Raw genomic sequence first — 19,085 nt, forward strand, 5'->3', positions numbered from 1 at the left:
CTGCAATCCTAACAAAAAGATTAAAGGGAGGAAGAGACTCACTGGGGCTTTGTTCTCCTAATTAAATGGTTTCGTACCGGTATAACTCTGTTGACTGCACTGAAGTCAGTCAGTGATATGCACTTATGCCAATGAAGGAAAAAGCCCACCATGAGAAGATTCCTGCATTCCTAGTCAACTGTTCTACAAGTTTCCAGAAGTATGACTTACTCTGTCTTCCATATAAAACATATTTTCCACCCTTAATAAAGCAATGAAAGGTATTACTTTACATAAAATATTAGTTTCAAGAGAGGAGCCTGAAAACCAACATTTTTCTATGACTTCTAGGCTACGGACAACATTACTCTTTTAAGCTGCTGAAGGACACTGTGACATTGATGATACATCTGAAGCACAGGAAAGGACCAGAGAGCACAGGGAATATCTAAAGCTATTAGGTATATCAAGCATGTACAGGGAGCTTGAAACCATCTCTTCCCTCAATTACTGCATTCAATGATACTTCAGCACTGCCACAGCATGGTTGAGATGTCATTTTACATCCCTCATTGAATGAAAAGTGATTTGGGTGGACTTTTATGGCAGATATCACTTAAACACTCTGTGCAGTGCTTTTCTGCTTTTCCCTCAATAAGCTTCGCTCCATCTTCCTTCAAACTGCCCAAACAGAGTAGGCAACAGATACCTGGTTAAGCTTGAATGCTTTTAAGGGCCCAGGCTCAGAGCAACCTTCAGTCAGCTGCCTATTTTGCATCCACAATTAATTGCAGGTGCAAAGCCTTAACAGGGAGTCAATCTAAATGTCTTTTTATGCATGACCACAAATATACAAGTTGTATAATTAAGTTGCCGGCTCCAAATCCTGCCCTCAATCACACCTGAAAAATCCTCACTGGGTCAACTCCTGCCCTGATCAATACCCCATGCAACCTCACTTTAATCACTTAAGCTGCTAACAGCCTAACTGTTTAAAGAAAAAACTGACAGAGAGAAAAACAAAAAGCACCTTTTTACCGGAAAAGGAAACACATTAGTTCAACCTGGCTCCCTGGCATCTGTAATCGGGTGCTTCAGTGTGGCTTTTTGACATTTTTATCTAAAGCTTAGATAAAAGCACCAAAGAGCCGCACTGAAGCGCCTGATCTATACACGTTAGGCAAGCTGGGTCCAACTAACACAGTGCCTCTCTGGGCATGTGCTGCACTTGGTGTGGGGGCACACCGAGCTTAAAGTATTGTTTTTTGGGTTTTGTTCCACATCAGTAAGCAGCATTTAGTGCTTGGTGCTGAGTGAAGTCAATGAGGGTACCCAGGTGTAAATGGTAGGGTGAGGTATGTTCTAACTAGAAACGTCCACAAAAACATGGGCCTCATCCTAAAGACTTTTTTTTTAATACCTTCCCCCACAATAGTGTAGGAAAAAACCACTGATGTGCCTACCCAAAAATTCTCTGAGTTGCTGTCTGTCCAGTTCTATCCTACCTCCTCTGTCAAAGGGTAACCAGCCAAAGCTACTGTGCACACTGAAGGGATTCCTGGTGCTTTAGCACCCAACAACAGGCAAAACTGCCAACACTGAGGAAGTTGCAATATTCATGGACTACACAACTGTTAAACCTCAGAAATAACTCCTGTGGTGGCCCCTTCTCCTCCCTCCAGGTCTTGCAGCCCCTTGTTCCACATTCCTGGCCCAGGCCACAAAGGAGGGTGAATGATCTGGCTATTTACTCTCTAGACTCCACCAGTAACTAGTAAGAGAGGTATAGATTGTAGCCATGTTGCTCTAAGGACAAAGGCAAACAAGGTTCTTTTGATAAATCTTATATCTTTCATTAGACAAACTGAAATAGTTGGGAAAATTCTTTGCAAGCTTTCGGATACAAATACCCTTCATCAGGCAGTTGGTCTGTGGGAGGATTCTAGTCTTCTGTGGTAATGAAACATCTTGCCCTTTTTCCTGCCCTGAGCTAGGCAGGAGAGGAATTGATATGGCTCCCTGTGCTATTTAGATTTCCTTACAATGCAAAGAGACAAGTTTGAAGGCCTCCACTCTACCAGAAGGCATGTCAGTGAAGGTACATATAAATGTATGGACTGTTTTCTCCCTACTAGAATGAGCTGTCAGGATTGTTTCTATGCATTAAATCTGAATGCTCTGTTTTGAAAGACATACTGACCAACATAATTTCCAAGAAAGATACAGCTGGGAAAAACACAACGGAGTAAAAAAAAAAAAAAAAAGAAATACCTCACCTGCCATGTGATTTTTAATGCCCTACATTTTAAGCAGGTTAACTACCTGGAAATCTACCCTCATGCAATTTCAAAATAGCTGACATCTGCTAAAGTGCACTGCTCACAAACCTCTGGATTTATCTACCTGAGAGGTACCATTAGGAATTTTGGTAGAGAACCAAAATTCTGCTCTCCTATGCTCAGTGTAAATCCAGAAATGCTGGAACTTGCTTTTACTTTCTTCCAAAAGATTCCAGTCTGTTGATTTTCAGGGTACATGTGTGACAGTTAGCACTTAAATGCAGGTGTGACAAAGCTGACACCTTTAACCAATTAGGCTAAATGAGTTAAAAATGGGTAGTAAAATACTACCCAGTGTGCCATAATGAATAATTTAGGCACAGAGAAAGAAGGGACAACAGAAAAACAATTTGCAGGATGGTAGAAAGAAAAGCTCCCCCCACCCCTAGCATACTGTAGTTGTTTCTCCCACTATTATCCAGACTTTTCCTCCCAAAGCAGGAGCATCAGAGCATATTACACCAGGAGCATCAGAGATATGGATCCAGCACACAGGGGTGATCTGTAGGCCCAATCTAGTCTGCAGACCAGCCCCATGCCACTCACGCAGCCTGCTGGGCCTGGTGAGTTTGACACCCCTGTATTACACATTAAGACATCCACTGAATGGCAAACTAGTGCAAATTATACTGTTTCATCCTCTTGCACCAAATGATGACAAATGTATAAATTAGACTAATAGTTACATCACTACTGAATTCTGTCTTGCAAAGCAGATCACTTACACCTATTAAGAATTTGACCCCATCTCTTTTTCCTCAAACTTGTGCTGTAAGGAAGGGCAGTGGGTATTTACAATATTTTCTGATTTCTGAAATATCTGTTTTTGGCTGACATACGTTAACTGTTTTTTAATTGTTTTAACAAACCATACATGTATCCAGAACCAAATCACTATAGAAACATTTGAATCATTTAAAAATAAACAAAGCAACAGTGGCAGAACATTGGTCAGAGTGCAAAAGTCCCCGTAACCCTCCTGGCACAGCACAAAGCTAGACTGGACACCAAAAAGGAAAAGAAACCAGCAAAGCAGGAACTCTATTTTCCAGTTCCTACCATGACAAAAGCTGAGGATAAGGCTGCACAATGAAGCCACAGCTTTACCCTATCATCTTTCAATCTTACGTTTTCCAAAGTTACTCTGTTTCTATAATTTTTTTTGTCTTTTATGGTAAGCCACCCTGGGCTTCTTTGGGGAAAGGAGGCATATAATCAGCCCCTTCCTGTTTAAGGATATGAGCAAATGTTAGAGTTGACTTCCTGCAGAGCTCCCACCACGAGCAAGAAACCTTGATAGTCAAAGAAACCACCTCAGGCATCAGATGCCAACAAGGCTTTACAGGATGGTGCTATTACACTTACTTTTATGTGGCAACAACAATAAAATGTATATCTATGCACACTCTCCATCAAAACTATTCACCATTCTCTGCACCAAATAAGTTGTACATTCAATTGGCATGTGGAGCAGGGGTGATATCCTTTGCATGTACACTGCTGTAAACACACATCAAGGTGTCCATTTGCACTAAGTAAACTGAGTTATCCTTAGAAGGGAATTCCACCATCTGCACCGGGACTATTACACACAGGTTTGGCAAGCCACAGAGAGCTGGAAGGTACCCATTTAATCAAAAGTCTAATCTAAGATTCCACTTTGTCAGGGATCCATACTGAAGTAGAAAGGTACAACTTCCTGCTCTCCAACCACCTGTGTCAAAAACCATGGCTGCATGCTAGCCAAATTGCCCCCAGTTGGCCACAGTTACCTGAGTTGGCCTGATTATCAGCAGCCTAACTACCCTGACCTGACCTGACCCCAGCTGCCTGTTGGGCACGGCTGTCTGTTTTTAAGCAGCTGCTCTTTCAATGCCCACAGGGTACTCAGCAAGACAGATAGCTAATCTTGAGTTTCTGGCTCTGTTTCTGATTTCCTTGGTCCTGCTTGTTTGTACTGTGTCTTGTGTCTTCTGGGTCCTACTTCCTGATTTCACTCTGGTTCCTGCCTGCCCGTTCCTGCTTCCAGACTGCCTTATTGGTTCCTTGGCCCCTTCTGCTTCCAGGCCCCTGTCCTCTGACAGCTGACTCCTGGCTTGTGGTTTGGCAATTACCCATGTCCCAGGCTTGTACAGTTATAGCTGCCTGCTCCAGAACCCCTTGGCTAGCCACATCAGTCTAGATCCCTGTCTTCTGTTCCTGACCCACCATGGACTGTGGTTCTACCCAGGATGACTCCCAACATCCCAGACCCTTATAGATCTCAGCCTCCTGACCTGACTGCTCCTGCTGCCCTGACTCCTGGCTCTAGTCTGGACCGTTGCTTCCTTGACCCCCAGTACTGACCCCCAGTATTGACCAATCCCCTGGACTGAGAGCTGCTAGGGTCAACACCTGATCACCTATGCCCCAGTCATGCCCCTGACACTCTGACTATGGTTTCAGATGACATACAATCAACAGGATGATGGGTACTTGTATGGCTGCTGGTGGGGCACAGCATCTTCTAGTACAGGTGAGATTCTTTACACAAGGAAACTGAAAGATATTCCTGGTCCAAGTTAAATCATAATCCCCCCAGCATGTTTTGCAGCTCTAGGCTAGGCTGTGCTGTCTGCTCTAGCAGAGAAGGGGTGGGAGGGGAGGGAAACAGGGACTGCCCCCCACCCCAGCAAACCCCAGCTGGAGCCTGGGGCCAGGGAGGAGGGTTAAACTTCCCTTCCCCATCTGGAGTACAGAGCTGCTCTGCCCAGCTAAAAACTTACTGCTGGCTGTAACTGTGGACTACAAATCCCAGAAGCACCTGGAAGCAGGAAGAGAAAGTGATGAGCAACCCTGCAGAGTCCTTCAGTTGTGATTCTAAACTGCAAATCTCAGAGGCAGGCAGCAGGAAGAGGAAGTGAACACCCAGACCACGCTATGTGCCAGAGAACTGTGCTCTAGCACCCCCTGGCTTCTGGCCTGAGCCACTGCAGTTATGTGGTTGCATTTCCTGAATCAAAAGTGAATGTCTGTCCAGTTGTTTCTCAGTTTAATCTCTGCAGCTTAAACTAACCTGCAACAACTGAATTGATTTAGCCTTGGTCTTTTTGACTGTCTGTACTTAGCCAGAGTGTTTGGTGGTCAGAAAAACTGGAGTGATGCTGTTTTCCTGAAAAACTGACATCTGAGAACAGGGTAGGATTCACATGGACACTTGGGTCCTTAGATAAGGCCACCTGGTTGCTTCATAAAATGTCTCCATGTATACTGCAGGCAGGATTATACCTGGGAATAAGATGGGTCTGATACACTCCAAAAATATTAGGTTGCTACAGATATGATCATTAAAAACTGAAATGAGCACAGGCTGGAACACTGTAGGTACTCTAGGGACAGCTGAGACGTCATACCCCACCCCATTTTACAGCTCCCAGGGGTGCCAGAGATAGCTTAATGTATCCTAATGCTGCAGTCACTTGGCCAAAAAAGCTAACAATCTCCATCTTTACTGGCTCTTATTCTTCATACACAACCACTCTTTGCTCTGGACTAAAACTTACATTCCACTCATATCAACAACACAGCACAGCAATATTAAATGACATTTTAAATTGGGAGTCAACAGCCTACAAACACAGTCAAAAATGTGAAAAAAATAATCAGAAGGAAAAGAAAAGACAGCTACCTTTCCAAACCAAAGGTCACTCAGTAGAAGTTTCCATGGTGCAGAAACAGCTTCTTTCCCTTAAAAACAAAACCAAAAAAGGAGAAACAGATTTTTCAGCAACAATATACTGGCTCAAAGCTCCTAAAGTTGTCAATATAATAAAGCAACATGTCTAATATGTAAGAAGACAGCATTCACTTAAAATAAATTCATTCCCACATGTATCTGAAATGAGTGCAATAGGTTCTTCAAAACAGCAGACTTTCCCCCCCGATATTACCATATTTACTCAAATCAAAGAGAACCCTGAATTTTAGATGACCCCCCAATAATTAGATTCTATATATGGAAAATTTATAAATTTGCTATAATTTATCAGATACAGAATCTAATTATTGGAGGTTTGTCTTGAATCTGTCCCCCTCCCACTGCTACAGCAGGGAAAAAAGTGGCTGAGCATAGGGGACAAAAGCCCGGTGGCCCCCTTGACCTCTGCCACCCCAACTTCTTCTGCCTGCAACCCCTTTCCCCCCCACTTACTGTAAGATCCTGCTTGGGCTCCGTTCCCTCCCTGAGCACATCCAAGTGAGGGGCAAATTTTAAACACAAGGGACCAAAATACATTGACTTTCTGCAAGTTTCAGCACAGGTACTCCACAAACACACTTTTGAACCTACTTAAACATAGTACAAAATATCTATATTAGTTCAAAGCCAAAAGGCTCGTGATTTATCACATAGTTGATTAGGCTGAGCTCCAGCAGTCAACAGCATTTCAAGCCTTGGTGACGCCAGAGCCCAGCACCGCTCAGTATGTGTGTACACTCCAGATACCACCCCTCACAAAGGATCCATGTGCTAATTAGGCCCCAATTCATGACTGGAACCAGAGGTTCCTGTAACAAGTCCTGGGACCCTCCAAAAATTTATATGCAGATGAGACACAGGGTTGTCTGGTCTAGCTCCACATCATGGAGGTCGGCACCACATCAATCACATGCGATAGGCAGAGAGACGGGGATGGCAGACCCTCTCATTTACACAGAAGTTAGGTGATGTTTGCTAGACATTTAGGCTGATGAAGAAACAAGAATCAGTGGAAATGGAAAAGGATGGTTACTGCTCAGCTGTGGAGGTGAAGAGGAAGTCAAAATGTATTCAACTTAGTGGTTCACCATGAGCTGACAAAGAGTTGGCACAAGGGAGACTGAGTGCAATGGGCACTGTATATTATTTAGATGGGCCTTGGGGCATGTTTCAATCAAGATTTTCTCAGTCTCTTGAACTATGATCAAGTGATCAGCTGAAAACCTGATCAATGCCTTAAGGGCAGAGATAGGGATTGATGAAGTATTGGGATGCAAGGCAGTGATGATGCATAGGGGGTGCATGGGGATGCACGTGCACCCCCTGAGAGCACTGGTGCACCCCGACTGGCCGCACTCCCCACTTAGGTGATGGGCAGGGGGCAGGCGGGAGCACAGATGTCCGCACTGCGAGCGCCAGCCAGGGAGTGGGAGTTCCAGATGTAGCACCACGGCCACTTCCAGAAGCGGTGCTTCCTGGTCAGTGAGGTTTGCCGCAGGGAGACCTCCCCCCCACCGGTTGGCGAGATTGGCTGCAGGGTCCCCCCCAGTTACTAACTAGTCGCTGGGGGACACATAAACCCTCTGACTAAGGTGGCACCAGTCACCCATGATGTAAAGAGTGGAGGAGGGAAACCCAAAGTTCGAAACAATGGGAGTAACCAAGTAACCAGGACATGGAAAGTGAAATGAAGAGCAGAAAAGTCTGTAAACAAAAGAGACTAGACAAAGTTGGATAAGGAGAAAAGAAAGATGACAAAGAAGATGGGAACAACAGCGGAAGTAGCATCAATGACCGAGGCAATGGCAAGGACAGTGACAGGGAGAGGAACAAGGGCAGGGGGAACACAGGAGTAGAGGACAATAGAAGATAGAGTGGGAACAGCAGGAGAAGGTACATCAAACAAGAGGCAGAGAGCAGCAGGAGCACAATGGAATGCCAGCCCACTGGGAATGGCACACCAGGAAGACATAGAAGATCCACCAAGAGATGTCAAGGAGGATCAGAGACTAAGGATAAAAGAAAAATCAACCAGTCACAGAATGCAGACACAATTGATGATGAACAGGTATGACTTAAGAGAAAAGGTACTGCTTGAGATACTGGAGGTGCAGGCAGAGCATCTCACCAGCCTGATTGCTTTCTGAAATAGCAAGACTTGGGAATTTACTTACTGGAACAGGGAAGGGCATGAAAATTTTTGGAACAAACACGCAGAAGAATGTGGAAGGGAGGAATTAAGAGGGATAAAGTTTATAGCAGAAGAAAAATCAAAGAAATGAATGATTATAGTAAAAATCTGTACAGATTTATTAGAGCCAGAAAACATAGAAAGATGAATGAAATTGTATGTGCAAAGATTAATCATGTAGAGAAGGTGCAGGACAAATATGGAATTTGTGTGGGGTCATGGAGGTTATAAGTTGTGTTGTGTTGGGAGCAAATGAGTGGAGCCCCGGGGGGGGTGCAGCACCTCCCATCTACGATCCAGCTAGGGACCCACCAAGGCTTTATAATATACCTTGGACAATGCAAATGTGATAAGGAGCAAATGTGACAAGGAGAAGAACCTGTCCATACACTGTCCCCTCGTGGTGTGTTACAGATGGGAAGGGAAAGAGCACAGAGCTGCAAAGTGCCAAGAGTCCCTAAAATGCTCAGGGGTCCCATAGTCCACAGGGGTCCCAAAGCCTAAGCAAGCAAGGTCAGACCCCTTACGGAGCAGTGTGAATCAGAAAATGATAGCAGGAGAGAAGAGATGGGTAACAGTGAAGTAGAAATGGTGGGCATGACCCCATAGGAGAATGAAAAGGAGAAAGAGGGGAGTGTAGTATCTGTAACTGAGGTGGCTCAAGAAGAAACAGGAGAAGAGGGCAGGGGAATGGGAAGAGCCCAGACAGAAGTTAAATCAAACAAGAAGAAGAAATGAAAGTGGAACAAATAAAAGAGCCCAGGAATCAGGGTGGGAAAAGGAAGAAAACAGAAGGGGAAAAAAATCAGGAAAAAAACCCCCTGAAAATTAGGGGAATGCATTGGAGTCAGAGCCAGAGAGCCTCTTTCTGCCATTAAACTACCCTGGGCTCCAGCCCAGAGTGGTGAGATAGAGGTGGGAAGCAGGAAAATAGAAGCCTACCTGAATGCAAAGACAGTCAGGCAGCTAGCAAAAGCAACAGGCATGAGAGTGGGTTAGGGGAAGGAGTCAGCCCTGGTGGGCAGCAGCACTAGTGAACCTTAAAGTGCCAGATGCACACTTTTTGAACAAGCGCAATGGCACTGGTTACAGCATCTATTAATATCAAGAACTTATTAACAAGGAAAAGATGGGAACAGATCAAATCAATGTTAAAACTAGTAAAGGAAGAAATAATCTGTCTACAAGAATGTGGGATACTGGGGAAACAGGATTATAAGTGCTTTAAGAAATGATGAAGATGGGGACTGTCCTGATAGTCAGCAAAAAATGAAAACAAAACGGCTGGACTGGCAATATGATTCAAGAATACAGAGGTGAAAGCAAAGCAAATGGAAGACATTATGAGTGGCAGACTGCAGCAAATGACAGCATCAGTCAAGGAAGCATAATTAGAAGTTTTAAACATATATGCACCAACAAAGCAGGAGGGGAGGAAGACTCCGCTTAGAAAGCTAGCATTTTATATGGTCAGAGAGAAACTGCAGATAAAGCGGGGTACTTCAATTGCATAATTGAAACTGATGTCAGAACAGGGGGAGGAAGAGGTGGAACTTTACACAGTTCATCCCGATTGTTAACAAATATAATAAAAGAAGAGTCACTAAGAGATGTGTGGGCAGGGGAGACAGTCTTCGCTAGAACAGACCCCAGTGGAAAGAAACAATCAAGAACTGACCTTATGCTTATATCAAAAGAAATAGAGATAAGGAAGGAAAAAAACATAATCGTGGTACTCACGCTGCTTGCAGATCTCAAAAAAAATATAAAGAAAAAGAAAAAAAAGTGTGTTTTATAGGGAAAAGCGGTATATTAATTCAATCCGGTTCCACAGCATCTGTATAGATTGGGCACTTCAGTGGGGCTTTTTGGTGCTTTTCTCTAAAGCTGATTCAATCAGCTATTACAGAAAAATGCCAAAAAAGCCCCACTAAAGCACCCTATCTCTACAGATCTTGCGTGAGCCAGGCCCAACTACCACACTGCCTCTTCTGGTCACATGCTGGGCTCAGCGCAAGAGTGCATGGAGTTTAAAGTAAAGTGCCATTTTGGTTTGTTTTTTTAACATCTGCAAGCTGCCTTAGTGATCACTGCATGCTGAAGGAAAAATCAATTCTTGGTAAGAGCCCCATAAGAGGAAGGGGAGTGTGGAAGTTAAATGTGAGACTGCAGCAAGATGAGGAGATATGTCAAGTGTACAGGAGACAGTATGAGGGGTGGAAAACATGGGAGAAATATTTTAATAGTACCAAAGAATGGTGGATGATGGTGAAGAAGAGGACGAGAGAATTCTTCAGGAAGGAAGGTTGAAGAACCATGGGAAAAAGAACAAAAGAGCTGAGAGAGAAAGAAATAAATGTGTATGTTGCTTAAGTTAATATATAGAGAAGTGGAGAGTCAAGTCCAAATGAATGGGCATCTAAGCAGAGTTTTTAAAATCCACACAGGGTGAGACAAGGTTGCATCCTGTCACCACTACTATTTGTGTGTGGCATAGAACCATTAGCGGAAAGGAAAAGACAAGGTCATAAGCAGAGTAAAGATACTGGAAAGGGTACTAAAGCATACATCAAAGTATGGAGCGGCACCAGGGGCTGAACTAAATAGACTGAAAAGTACCATAATGGGAGTGGGAAACTGGAGGGATTTGGAGAAATTGGGCCTTCATATAAGAGAGAGAGAAGGATCTCAATGGATGCTGAAGAAAAAGTAATACAGCATGAGAAAAGGTGATGAAAAGGATAGGGCAAATACTTTGGTGAGGAAAAAAAAGGTACTTTAATTTAAACTCGGTGCATTCCCATGCCAAGCCCCATGTATGCCCATAAGCAGTGTATTACTTCAACCTGCCTCTGCAGCATCTGTAAAGATCCGGTGCTTTAGTGGGACTTTGTTGGCATTTTTATCTAATAGCTGATTGAATCAGCTTTAGCTAAAAGCACCAAAAAGCTCTGCTGAAGTGCCCAATCTTTACAGACAGTGCAGAGCTGGGTTGAAGTAATGCAGTGCTGCTTCTGGTAAAGTGTGGAGGGGGTTTTGTTGGGTGTTTTTTTTAACATCTGCAAGCAGCTTTTGAAACTAGAGATGACTTCACTGGGTTTCAGTAGACTGATACTACAGAGGATGCTGAATATTTGGGCACTAGATATGAATTGCCTAATCCAGATGCTGAGCAACTTGGACTGGGAGGCAATATTTAGGAATGCGACAGCACACCAACAATTCTTAGGAGAGTTATAAGGAATGTTGACATGTAAGTGCCCCCCAACCCACTACTAGCAGCTCCCAGGTTCATCAGGGCCTATTGAGGGAAGCCAGCTCCTCTGGGGGTAGAGTTCTTAGAGCAAGGGTGGGCAAAATATGGCCCATGGGCTGAATCTGGCCCACCAGGCCATTCTATTCAGCCCACAGGGCCCCTAAAAATTTAGGAAAATAATATTTATCTGCCCCAGCAGCCTGTCAATGTTGATAGGAGCCAGGGGCAGTAGGACCCAGGGGGAGCCTCAGCAGGACTGAACAGCCCACCTCCAGCCATTTCATGCTTTTCCTGCCTCCGCCCTACTCCAGCACCATGTGGCTGCCAGCTGCATTGCTGGATGGGGAGCACAGGGCCGCACAGGTACGGGGCGTCTGTGTGTATATGTGTGTGTGTGTGTTCATAGGCTGAGTCCCACATGCACACCCCACCATACGCATGCACCCACACCCCCTTTGCACTACCATACACACAGACCCCCCACAATCCCCTCACACACCCCAGGCACCCAGCCCCCTTCCCCAACAAACCCCATATCCACCCACACTCCACATATACACATACACACACCCACATGCTCTCTCACCCTACATATCCACACACCCACTCCCCACAATATAAAAGAGTAAGACTTCATTTAAGCTAGTGTGCATCACCTCTATGTGCCTTACACAAACACATGTAAATTAGGACAAAAATATTTTTTGAAATCAAATTAATGAATGCTGTAGATGTTTGCTTCTTAGAAAATAATTTGGTATTTTTCTGGTTCTGAGATGGCAAAACCTCTTGCTGAAAGGAGTACTTCTAGGGGGCAAGGGGAGGGACTTCTGGTGGCAGAGGTCAGGGGTTAGGGGGTGAGACTTCTGGTCACAAGACGGCGACTGGGGATGGGGCATCTGTCAAGGGGTGGGGTACCAATGCAGCTCTCAACAGCTTGCCAAAACTCGGTAAGCGGCCCTCCACCCAAAATAATTGCCCACCCTGGTCTTAGAGGAAGACAAAACACCAAGTTTGTTTTGTACAATGGACATGGTTAAAGGGAAGGAAGGATCAGAAGCAGAGTCATGCCCAGACCTAGAGCTCAATAGATAGACTAGTCTTGGAAGGTGGTGGGCAATATCTTGAAATAAATATGATTATGTTAATCTCAGTTAATGTAAAGAGCATTTGCAGCCAGTGAAATGAGTGGGGGTGGGCCAGTATTTGGATCAGATAGAGGTAGATGTGATATGCCTGCAGAAGTGTGGGATACTGGGATAGAGTATTACATGCCTCATTGGAAGATGGAAGCATGGCCCATCCATATGACAAGGCAATAATGAGAACAGGGTGCAAGTGTGGTGGTACTGATTAAAGATCAACAGCTGAGACTAATAAGCTATCAGAAGATAACTGGGGGAAGAATGTTACCAGTGATCAGGGAGAAGGGAGGGGAAAGGTTTAGAATACTGAACTTTTAGGCTAAGTACACACAGTCAAAAAGCCTGAGGTTGAATTAATTCATTCTTTGCAGATTAGTCTAGGATGAGTACATCAAACCAATAAGCAAATGAACACACATTCACTTTTGATTCCAAAAATGCAGCCACATGCCTGCATTGGCCCAGGCCAAAAACCAGGGGATGCTAGAGCACACCTCCCTGCTTGGCTAGAGCAGACAGTTTGGGCCAAGGTTAGCCTGCCCACCCTGCAAGAAGGGTCTGTGTGGAAGCATCTTGAGAGACTGGGGGACTGAGAGTTAACTTAAACCTGGAGGGGGTCTGGGACAGAAATTAAATAAACCGATTTATGCTAAATCAGTTAAGTCTGATACTACATCCATCCAGGTTTATCTTAACGTGTTCTAATCACTTATACTGGTTTATGTGTCATTCTGTCCCTAGCCTTAAGCACTAACAGAGTAGGAGGCATGCTGCACCCACTTAGAGGCTGGGGGTTGGCTAGGAAAGGCATGATAGGGGCTAAGAGAAGACACAGATGGGATATGGAGTGATAGGCATTAATAAACAAGCCTGGAAGGCAACAGGGAATAATGTGGTATTAAGAAACAAAAGCATCCAGGTCCCTGGATTAATGGGAATTTGGGGAAGGAGGGAATCATTGGATAATGTAAAAATGTTCTATGTTTTTTTGTCAGTCTTATTTGTCAAAGTTTTGGAAACTGATAGAAGCTTGTTTTAAGTTTTGACACTTTATTGCCTTGTTGTTTCGCTGCTGCTTAGTTGATGCAGTTTTCATAACACAGTGTAAGGTGATGGAAGCAGGTTTTAAGTTTGGATACTTTCATAATAATATAATAAAAAGATTCCCAACAGTATATTTGCCCAATATGGCCCATGTGTTTTACAGTCATGTTCAGTGTAGGCTGTATTCAATCAACTTCATAGCTGGTATCCATTACCGACCATATGCTGTTCCTGGCAGCAGTTTAGTGAAAGGCAATGTATTTAGTGAGGTTTTCTTGTATTCAAATATAAGACAAGGAGCTTTTCCCCACAAAGCTGATTGGGGAAAAAAACCTCATCTTATATTTGAGCAAATACAGTATATCCCCCCTCCCCACCCCAAGTGGATGAAATGGTATGCAGTAATGCTGTTTACATTGGCTGCTGCTTGTCTGAAGTTGATTTTATTCTGAAATGTTCTTATGTGGCAGCTATCAAAACAAGCATGAGAAACAATGCTGTAGGTGTCTTTCACTCGCAGCATCACTTGTTTTCAGAATATTGAGGGCAAGGCCCTAATCTGATAATACAACTCAAGTATAGGGCAAAACAAAGCTTCAGAGCACAAGGAGCAAGGCAAGAATCCTGTTTCAACTGTGATGTTCATACGCCAGTCCCTGCTTCACCTCTTGCTTCAGGGCAGGAAGTAAACTGAACAGAGTTTACGGTTGGCACAACATGCTATCCCCACTGCACTGGCCAGCAGCCTAAGGGAATAAAAGGCAAGGCTGCACCCACTCCCACTCTGCTACGAGCAACCCACTGATACGGGAATGAAATGAGCATCCCACAGCAGTGGTCATACTCTGGGCCAGATTCTGACAATGTAGGTAGCTGGTTGAGCAGAGGAAGGGGATTTACTCCAGTGCCTCAAAACAGTTGCATGGGCATGGAGCCAGGCTCAAAACTGAGCCCAGGGAAAGGAGATTATGTTTTTAATATTGTAACTTTCTACAATACACCTGGTATAGTAGGTGAAGTGCTGACAGGGTGAAACTGTCCTCTTGCCCAAGCTCTGGGGTTAAGCAGTGCAGGGAGCTGCACAGCTGCTATGAAACTTGCCCCACAGAAATGGTGAAAATAGCCTTTTGGATGTTGCTATTCTATAGTTATTCTTCTTATAACACGGCACAAAGCCCAATGATTGTCAAATCTTATATACCTAAGAGTGTTCAAAATAAGCCTAGAGGAAAAAGGCAGTAGAGAAGTTAAGGACAGGTGAGGTGAGAGGGCAAGATCACTTTCCAGAAAGGTGTTTGAATCCATAGTTAGACGAGAGGTGAGATGATTCATCAATAAAGCACTTCCAGAAGGGTAAGAAAATAACCCACATTTTAGAATATGTATTTGCCTTCTCATGCTCAAGCATATTTATACAAACAGCTGTAATTACTTCAACTAAATCCTTATTAATTGCTTACAGCTTTTTCTTTAGACTAAACAAAAATTAAATCACAAAATTATTTGGCCTGTAGTAAGGATTAATAACATATAATCACACAGTATTGTTTATACATTTATCCTCCATGTTTGAAAGCTATTTTTTTTCCCTTTTCAGAAATTCTTACCTATTTAACAAACAACTTGGGCTAAATTTAGATGTAAACAATGAACACTATCTGTTCAAACTTCCTCTAAGAATGAGTCCACTGTCTAGTCCCTACTTGGCAGAGAAGTGCAATTATGAGAACCCACAATTTCTGCTAAGTAACATCTTTCCAAAATATCCAAAATTGTTTAACCAAGAAATTACGTTCATTACATTACAATGTAATGAACCTGCTAATTCAGGATGCAGCCAAAGGAGGGAGCTGTTTTACCCAGATCAACAGAGGCATCCCTACAACCAAGGATGGACTGGAAAATTAGGGTAAGATCTTGAAGTTGGAGAGGACCAGTCTCAGAAGAGACCCTGAGACTGTGTGAGAACAAGTTGACAGGCAGCAGCTTTGCTCTGGAAGAAAGAATAAGAACAGGTAGCCTGAGCTGCTACTTAAAAGCTGAGGACTTGCAGAGATGCAACCTGTTACTGGTACTGTTTGCTGGAAGATACAGCTCAGTGGTCTTCCAGCAGAGGGACAACACAGAAGGGCTCCAATGAGACATGCATCTTTCCAGCTCAGTAGTAAAATGTATTAGGGTCTCAATGAAGTACTTACTACTGGGTTCACTTTTTGTTGCTAATACTTTATATGCCTCATGTTTTTGTACCCTTTTTATTCTGAAAGTCCCATGAAAAGACCCTTCTGCTACTCAAAGCATGGGAGAGTTTATAGGCCCCCACTGAGAACCAGAGCCTGCACAGCCTAATGAATGTGATACCTCCAGTACTTGCCTTGGAGAACACAGTACTCAGAGCACCAATACCTAGTGTCAGAGGAAGGAATATGTAGCAAAGCAGAGATGATTACTGTACTGAGTTGGTTCAAGTGAGACTGCCGTGTTGTTAAAACAAGAATAAATTATTTTAAGAAGTTAAATTTCATTGTCACTTGAGTTGCCCCAACAGCAAAAGTCTTATCTGAATTCTCAGAGAACAACTGTTTGGGTGGGGAAAGTTTGTTGTTTTGCTTTCACTTAAATATCACTGAAGGTATGATATAGAGAGACCAAAGTTTTGAGTTTGGGTTTTTCTTTGTCAGCTTCTTTGTTTTTAAAAGTGTTCCAAACTCTCTGGTTATGCAAACATATCTTTATAGAGGTCTCAGTGATCCACATATTCATGAAAAAATTGAATCGCTATACCAGTGATCACTGGCAATGCATAGGGGGTTCACATGAATGCACATGCACCCCGAGTGTGGCAGTGAACCCCTATGAAAGGCACTGCCGACACTGTCAGCAGTGCCTGCAGATGGTCACTGCTTGCCACCCCTGCCCCTGACACCACCAGCAGTGTCTGCAGGTGGTCAGCAACTGCTGCTAGCCGCCGCTGCCAGTGGTATGTGAGGGTGGTCGCTGACCCCTGGTCAGCAATCGCCACCCCTACCCCTGCCGCCAGCAGCACCGGTGTCATCTGCAGGAGCTCCCAGCTTACTGCCGCCGCGGTCCCACTGTCACCGCTGTGCCCCGCCAGCTGCCAGGGGCATGTGCTGTTCATGCCAGATGCCAGTGATTCTTACCCAGGTGCTACAAGATCCCTTCAAGGGTGCCACACGGTGCCACACAAATGTTAGCAGTTTTAGGTGTGCTAACATGATTCACAAGATAAACCCAGAGATTTCGAACAGGAGTCCATTTTGCTCTTTTGTGATCTTTCTGCATTCTTTGCAACAGAAGACTTGTTTTATTATTTTTCTATAGTCAAAAAATGAGTAGAAACTAAGAGTGGGCATTTTCCAAGGGGTGCCTTGAATCTAAAAAAGGGTGAGAGCCCTCAAGCTATGGAATCATATGCAGCAGACTAAAGCCAATTTGCATACTTCTCAGGATAACTGAAGTCAACTTACCTCTCAAAACATGATACTATATGGAAAACAATGAAAGAGAACAAAAATATCTACTTGCATAAATAAACAGTTCCACTGGAATGTAATAATAGATACATGCAGGATTACTTTTGTTTGGCATTTGCAGATCCTCAGCCAAATTTCCACTCAGTTACACCAATGGGAGTTTAGAGTAACTCCACCAAAGTCAGCAGCATTACTCTACATTTAATACATGTAACAAAACAGAATTTGGCCCTCATCTCCTATTTTCAGTCATCTACAGCAAGGGCTGGCTGAGCCTGTGGGCTGAATTCAGCCAGCTACGTGATCTCATTCTACCAGTGAAGCCTGGATAATCAGCAGCATTTCAGTGGCAAGAGGAATTCTGCAGCATGCCACAATGGCTAAGTCTCACACACAGGAGTCATTTTCATAAAGGGATGAAGTAACAGCAACTAAGTCAGAAGGACAGGCCTGCCTCAGTATGAGCCATGTTATTTCAGCCTGATAGTCCTAAAAGGCTACTGCCCCCTGATATACAGCTTTTGCAGGGAAATTATCTTTAAATCCAAAATTTCTCATGTTCCAACTCAGTCTAGGAGTGTTATGTTAGAAACTGTAAAGGAAAAAAACAAATTTGTTTCTTGTTGTTTATACTTATCATACTGTAACAGGTGGCTTTCTCGGAGCCAGTCTGCCTTTGCCCCGCCCACCCGTTTCTGGGCCAACCGCCCGCCTGCCACGCCTTGTTGTTTCTTAATTGGTTCTAATAAGGTGGGAGGCTGCCCATTCTTGCCCCAATGCCAGGGGGCACTATCTGCGGCTCCGTTCCACCCCTACGCCACAGCCCAAGCCTTGCAGATGGCATCCAGGTGACATAATGCTCCAGCCTACGGCCAGACCAAGCTTAGTCCTCATTGTAAGGCCTCAGACACACACACATTCATACCGCCCTCCTCTCACTAGGGCCTCTCATACTCCACCCCCTCTCACAGGGTCTCTTTCACGCATCAACAACTTGTACCACCTTGCTCCCTCTTGGAACGGGCCCCTTTAGCCATATGCTTTACCTAGCGCACACATTGGGTGGTAGACGTACCGTCTTTTGGGCCTCTCCCACTACCCTCACTGGGGTAGTGGCCAGCCAATTACCTGACCAGGGCCAAGCTTGCCCTGGCCCCTCCCAAGGCAACTCTACACACACACACACACACACACACACACACACACACACTGGGCTCCCAGCCCTCTGGTTTCCCCCTCACTGGGGCTCCACATCTCTGCCCCCTGTCACTGGGGCTCCACATCTCTGCCCCCTCTCACTGAGGCCACAGGACTTCCCTCCCTGGTGGGAGCTCAGGTGGCCATAGCTGTGCCTGGCCCTGCCTGGGTCTTACAGCCTCTTTGGGCTCAGGTGGCCGTAACCATGCCTGCCCCCTTATACCCACAGTGTTGTAGGGGCCATGGGGTTAAGGCGCCCCGACCCACCTTTCACCAAGGTAGTAACTGGCCTGGTATATCTTGGGGGCTCTTGCACCATTGGGAGCCCCACCAGGACACCCACTCCCAGCAGGGTGCAGTTTTAGGTCATGCCCAGGACCAGGAGCCTCCAAACATCCCCTTAAGCTTCTGCCCTTATCTCCAAGATGTTTCATACAGCCTTTCAGCCAGGCAATGTTTCTGCCTGGCCTGCCAGCAGTGAGCTGCTCTGTATATATAGGTGGCCAGAGTTCTAAAATGGCCACTGTAATCAATCACCTGCTGACTGTTTGGCTCAGCCCTTAAAGTGGCAAGCACCAACAATGCCCTGCCACATGTACTTATCCAAATACAAGACAACCCTGAACATAAAACGACCCCCCACCCCACCCCCGCAATAATTACATTCTACACGGAAATTTATAAATTCATTATAATTTTCCACG

The 19,085-nt window shown here is 44.6% G+C and overlaps 1 protein-coding gene across 6 annotated transcripts in view; it reads right to left on the bottom strand.

The window, feature by feature from the left end:
• The window catches only part of PLCB4 (phospholipase C beta 4), a 353,722-nt gene that overhangs the window by 305,470 nt on the left and 29,167 nt on the right, over window positions 1-19,085 (bottom strand). For 5 of the 6 annotated variants that reach the window (XM_019500820.2, XM_019500821.2, XM_019500818.2 and 2 more), the window contains one exon: window positions 5,986-6,044. The exons of the other annotated variant lie outside the window; for it this stretch is intronic. The gene's annotated coding sequence lies outside the window, so the exon portion shown is untranslated. The remainder of the gene's footprint in view (window positions 1-5,985; window positions 6,045-19,085) is intronic. 6 annotated transcript variants of the gene reach the window in all.

Source organism: Alligator mississippiensis, chromosome 1 (genome assembly GCF_030867095.1).
Source record: "Alligator mississippiensis isolate rAllMis1 chromosome 1, rAllMis1, whole genome shotgun sequence".
Lineage (NCBI taxonomy): Eukaryota > Metazoa > Chordata > Crocodylia > Alligatoridae > Alligator > Alligator mississippiensis.